We start from the raw sequence: 6,000 nt of genomic DNA, 5'->3' as shown, positions 1-6,000 counted from the left end.
GCCACGTGCCACTGCACCGAGGGTTTTTGAGGGATTATTCCCACAGGAAACTCCGATCTCCACGGTGGATGGGGAGCCACGGCGAGGATGCTCTCGTCTCCACTCCACAACGCTCTGTGCGTTACCGCCGCCGACCCGGGCGCATGTTTGGCTCGGGGAAGGTCGCAGGGTGCCGAGGGGCGCGGAGGGACCTTGGGAAGGGGAGCGGAAGGGCCGGGAAGGGACAGCGCGGAATCGGCACCGAGGGTCCCGCGGGAGCCGCCCTGAGGGGCCGGCCCGGGCCGCGCCCCCTGGCGCCCGCCCTGCGCGCGGCACCCCGCGGCAGCGATGACATCACCGCTCTGCGCAAAGAGCCGCCCGCCCATTGGCGGAGCGCAGGAGCGGGAGCAGCCAATGGGCGGCGCTCAGGGCGGCAGGCCGCGCTGACGTGCGGCTCGGCCGTGCGGGGGTTTATTTTGCTTTGGGCCGCTCCGGCCGCCGCCATTAGAGGAGCGCGGGCAGAGCCTCCCCCCCCCCCCCGCCGCGCCGAGTGGGAGCGCCCGCGGTCGTGACAGCCGCGGCGCCTCGGGAGAGACCATGTCGTGAGCGGGGGGAGAGTGCGGGAGGGGGGGGGGGGCGGCGCGGGGCGCAGGCGGCTCCCAGTGCTCCGAGCGTGTTCCTGAGGGACTGAGGGACGGATCCCGGCGGAGAGGTAAAGCTCTTGTGCTCTCGCTGCCCTCCTCGGGCAGCGCTGCAGGACGAGGGGGCGCGGGGGGAACGGGGGCGAGCTGAGCCGGAGCCGAGCCGCTGCGGGGTCGGGGGGGCTGTGTGGAGGCGGCTCCGGCGCGGCCCCGGATCCCGCTGCGATCGCTGTCCCGCCTGGAACGGTTTGCTGAGGGCAGGCAGGCTGGCACAGCCTCCGTACAAAGGCAGGAAACTCGGATTTTGTCTCCCGTGGCTGCTGCTCCGGACCCCGAGCCGTGGTGCCTTGGTGTGCCTGGGTGAGATCATGCCTGTGCTGCCTCCCTCCCACTTCTTCCCACCCTCCTGCTTTGATTTTGTTCGTGTTCGGCTGTGCCTGTGTGGATCTGCACGCGGTGGTGGAGTAGGTGATGGGAGTGATGGGTTGTGTGTGGATTTTGGGTAGCAGAACTTCCATGGTATTGCCTGTCCCATCCTTGGAAGTGTCCAGGGCCAGGCTGGACGGAGCTTGGAGCCACCTGGGATAGTGGAAGGTGTCCCTGCCTGTGGCAGGGGGTTGGAACAAGATGATCTTTAAAGGTCCCTTCCAGCCCAAGCCACTCTGTGATTCATTCTGTGATTCGGTGTGATCACCTATTGTCGATGCTTTATCAGAAGTAAAGTACAGTGCGAGAAGTATTTCAAAATCGAGCTCGTCTTTGGGCACCAAAGTCTAAACAAAAATGAGGAAAGTTGGATTGAGGAGCGAGGCAGACCTTGGTAATCCACGCTGCCAGCGCCTCCCCGTCTGCCTTCACAGTCCCAGACTGTAGCAGCTTCCTGGCAGGATAAGATAAACTCGTCTGCAGAGGTCATGGATGTGTCTGTGAGTCCTTTGGATGTGTCTGTGAGTCCTTCCTTAGGAGTGACAGAGCCTGTCCCACAGCAGTCACCGCTCCCTTGGGACAGCGGGTGGCAGAAATGATGGAGAAGATAAATCCGGGTGTCCTACAGGGCTGGCACAGCCCGGCTGCTGAGAACTTTCTGCTGCCACGGTGACTTTCAGCGATGGCAATAATAACAACTTTTTCTGGAATTCTTGGGGGTTGATGTAGTAAACAAACGTTGTTTGACGGGCTTTGTGCTGTGCTTGAACAGTCTCTGCTCACCAGCTGCCTGCAGTGTCACAAGTGGTGGAGCTGGCATGTGAGTTTAGTGCTTTGATGCGTTTGTTGGTGCAAAAATTGAAAGGTGGGATGTCTTCTGTGTAGTAAGTCCCTCTTTCTCTTCTTTGAGTTTGTTGTGTTGTGAGCAGAGCCTTTTAACAGTAGTTCAGGAGGGATCTGTTGTAATTAGTTTTGTTTTTCCATCTGCTTATCAGTCTCACGGAAGAGATTTGTGAGGCTTATTTGGCTTTTTCCCCCCTTATTCAGTAGTTACTCAGAGAGGGGGAAACAGGTGAGCAGGGAGATGTTCTGGAACTCTTTTGCTGGCCTCCTTCCGAAGGCCAGGCTGAGTTGGTGTCTCAGCTTGTGGAGTCTGGAATGTCATATGTGAAAGATCACCTCTGGTTTAAGTCTGTCACAGCATTCAAAGAGAATAAAGCCTTTGGATGCATTGCATTTTGTGGGATTTGTGAAACTCTAATTATGTGGTGTAGTTCTCTTGAAGGAAAAAGAAATTGCTACCTTTACTTTCCTTCTGCTGCTTAAGCCAGTGCAGGCAGGTGGAGGTGACACTGGCAAGGCTGTGATCTGTTCTTGTGGAGTTGTGTCCATTAGCATTTCCTCAGAAGTGTAATTACAAATATTAATATAATTGGAATGCTGAGTGGCACAAAAGCATCAACAGGGTTCATCACAGAAGCGTGGCTTTAATTGGAGACTAATTCCAGCTCAGAATGGGTCAAGGGGACATTTTAAGCTTTGTGTGTGGCTGCTCTCATTTTATGTTGTTTGACCTGTAAATTCCTCAGGGACAGGAATCCCCACCCACCTTTGGTGCCCTTTGCAAGAAGGATCTGTAAATAAGTCAGAAGTGTAAGTAGGAAATACTTTACTGATTGAATGGGTGGTTATTTTTAATACAGTCAATCAAATAATCAAATGTTCTCTCAGGCACTTTAAAGTGAGATTTACTGGCTCCTTCATGTGGTATTAACTTGGGTGTTAATGTTTCTCTTTTCAGCTTCTCTTTGCCATATCAGTTCTAGCACAACTTCAGATCAATACATTCTTTGTCGTGATGTGCTCTCTGTAATCACAGCAAAGCATTTAAACTGCCACTGCCAGTTCTCTCAGTAATCTCATGCCCTTTCCTCCCCCCAAAATTTGAAGACTGGGTTATTTTGGGCTGTTCAAAATTGATGTCAACAAGTAATCCTCAGTTTAACTGCCTGAATTATGATCCACAGTCTCCTGGTACTAAAATGGAACTAAACTTTAGTTTGGCAGCTGAAAATGGCTGGCTTAGCTGTTACAGAGTTCTTAATTTTTAATTTTTTTAAAAATAGTGCTGTGTGTGAGGAGGGAAACAAGGCTAAGTTGAAAAGAGAATTTTTTTTGACCCAGCTAATGAAGAGTTTGCCATTTCCCCTGTCAGATGGTGTAGCTTGGAAAAATCAGTTTAGTAACACAGATAATTGTAACTTTGTAATGTCAGTTGGATGGAATTTGTTACACCTTAAAACGTCTGTCGTCAAATTAAGATTTCAAACAGTTGGGATCCAGGCGCTTTCCTGGTACTTTTCATAGCATTTCTTGTGTAGCTGTCATTGCTTCAGCTTGCACAGGGTTGTGACTGTGCTCATTTTTGCATCATCAGTGGCTGGAGCATAGTTGCTCTGTGTAGTTAATTCTTTTGGAACTTTCTTGATGTGCAAGATTAATAATTACCTCTTTGGGGTCTAACAGTTAACGTGCTTTAAAAGAAGAACTGTCATACTTCAACAACAATTCTGAGAGTGTTAATTATAATAATAGTTATGATTTTGTTTTTCCTTCTTTCGTGGCATAGGCAGGTGTTCAGGAGCTCTGATTCAAACTGGAATTGTGTCCACCTGACATTTTTCAAAGCAATTTTTGCTCCTGTGCTGATGTCCCATTTATGCAGAAATCCACTTTGGTGGAGACCAGGGAGAGGAGAGGTGTGGAAGGGATGGAGCAGGGCAGTGATGTTTGATATGGAGTCCTTAGTTCAAGAAAGCAGAAGGAATTTTAGATTTTTTATAAGGGACATGGGAGGTAACACCATGGAAAGCTTGGTAGTGACTGGTATGTGCAGAGCATCTTGCCTAGGAAGCAACCAAGTTTGCAGTCCTTGTGCATTTCCTACTGTACAGGAGATATAATTAAGTTGGCATTTTTCCCTTTGGTTATTTGGGTTTGTCCTGATGTAATCTGTTCTGCTTGTTCTTAAGGCAAGGATACTGCTGCATGATTTTTAGTTGGTTTTGTTTGTTTACTTGTTTATTTATTTATTGTTATAGTCTACTAAGTTGGAATTTTATTTTTTTTTGCTGAGAATAGCTTTCAAATTTTACATTAAGGACAGTTACTACTTCTAAGAAAAATGCTGGAGAAGACACAGGATTTAAGATTTTCTTTAAGTTCAGAACAGAAAACTGTCAGAACCATGATTTATGTTACTCTGTAAGGGAAAATTGAGTGATCTGGTGGTTTTTTAAATTTTTTTTTTCCCCACAGTGTATTAGAACTATTTTGATCAGTAATCTTTTAATGACTTCGAATTTAGACACTTTTATAGGTCCCCTCATTAAAATTTAACTCCATGGTTCTTGGTGCAGTCAGTTGATTATCTGGGAAGGAAAACATCTGTCGTAAATCATAATTCCAGCAAAAAAGTGGGAAGTTTGCTTTATAATTGTTGGTTTATGAGAGAATCTTGGTTTTTTGTGGTTGTTGGGACCATAAGTACAATGTGAGAGCTTGACTTGTGCTTCTCTCAGGTTAATGGGCTTGAAAGTGTTCCTTGAGTCTCCAATCATCTTCCCAGCATCTAAGCAGGGATCTGTAGAGACAGCTGGCACATTTATTCCTTGCTGTTATTTCAGTACTCCCCTGGAACAGCCTCTACAGGTCTTGGGTTCAAGAAGTGTTGATGATATACTTTTGGTTTTTGCTGGTTTTCACTGCCCTGGTAAGTCAGGGGTGTTTTGTCCTTCTGGTTGTCACTGTCACCCTCTGTCATGGGTTTAGGTTTTACTTGTGAAAGCTTTCCCTTGCTGTGTGCCTGCTGAGAAGTTCATTTTTATCTTGCTGAAGGGCTGAGATGGGCTGCTGGACTAGTTACTTTCTTAGTTTTGACCTCCCCATTACTCTTTAGCTTGGCAGGGATAAAAAAAATTGTCACCTCCTGTCTTTTAAAAGGTTTATTTAAAGAAGGTTGTTCAGTGTTACCTTTAGTAGAAACTTACTCCCACCCCAGAACCTGTTATTACTGTTTTAGAGCTGGTACTCTGAAACTTTCCAGGAGTGCAGAGTACCCTGCAGTGATTAACTCAGAGATACAGATGATGACTAAAATCCAGATTACTAATCATATGGTTAAAAAAAAGTGATTAAAAAAAAAAACCAAAGTGGTATCACTCTGTCTCTGGATGGAGTTTGGATTTGTTTTCCCTGTGATGTTTGACACCAGTGCTTTGCACTGTGTTAAGCAGCAGCATCCACACTGGTGGACTTTGTGTGCTGATAATACCATTTTTGCTATTTTTCCTTCTTCCCTCTCTTTGATACTTTGCTGCCTTGCCAGCATCTTTGGAAGAACTGCATGAAATGAGTGCAGTTTGTTTGGCTCACTTGAGCTGGGACTTGCCTTAAGTGTATTCCAATTGCAAATGCTTGTACCAAAGACAGTCCTTGGCTGTGTCTGAATGTGCCTTGGCATTAATTAGGAGCAAACTGCCCAGTAGTGGATGCTGAGTTTGTGTTTCCACGTTTCATTTGGAGGCAGGTGCTTTTCCTCCTCCAAATGGTGACTGTGTGTGCAACCCTGCTCTAATTTATGGTCATCCACTATTGAGGAGGTCCAGGGGGGAATGACTAGAAAATGTACAAGTCTTGGTGTCATGTTCCTGCTGCTGGACAGGTTTAAGTGTTTCAGAGTTTTGATGTCTGACTCCTCAGTGTGTTTTCAGTCAGAGTGTGAGATCTGGTTTTCCTCTTTGTGTGTGAGCTTGGCTGAGGGCTAAACAAAAATGGGTCTGGTGTTTGAGGCACAGTCTAAACACAGATAAACTGTTTTTGTGTTTGACCTCACTTTTTATAAAGAAACATCTTGTTCAACTTCTGTACTTTGTCCAAGGCTAATGTCTTTTGC

At 47.2% G+C, this 6,000-nt stretch overlaps 1 protein-coding gene across 2 annotated transcripts in view; it reads left to right on the top strand.

Moving 5' to 3' along the window:
• Nucleotides 1-483: 483 nt before the first annotated feature.
• ZRANB1 (zinc finger RANBP2-type containing 1) overlaps nt 484-6,000 on the top strand; it is a 43,637-nt gene continuing 38,120 nt past the window's right edge. The window contains exon 1 of one of the 2 annotated variants that reach the window (XM_033065651.2): nt 484-691. The gene's annotated coding sequence lies outside the window, so the exon portion shown is untranslated. The remainder of the gene's footprint in view (nt 692-6,000) is intronic. The other variant, XM_033065650.2, reaches the window with a different exon arrangement.

This window comes from Catharus ustulatus, chromosome 8, assembly GCF_009819885.2.
Source record: "Catharus ustulatus isolate bCatUst1 chromosome 8, bCatUst1.pri.v2, whole genome shotgun sequence".
Lineage (NCBI taxonomy): Eukaryota > Metazoa > Chordata > Aves > Passeriformes > Turdidae > Catharus > Catharus ustulatus.
Note: the sequence above shows the minus strand (reverse complement) of the source record. Positions and strands in the feature narration are given on the sequence as shown.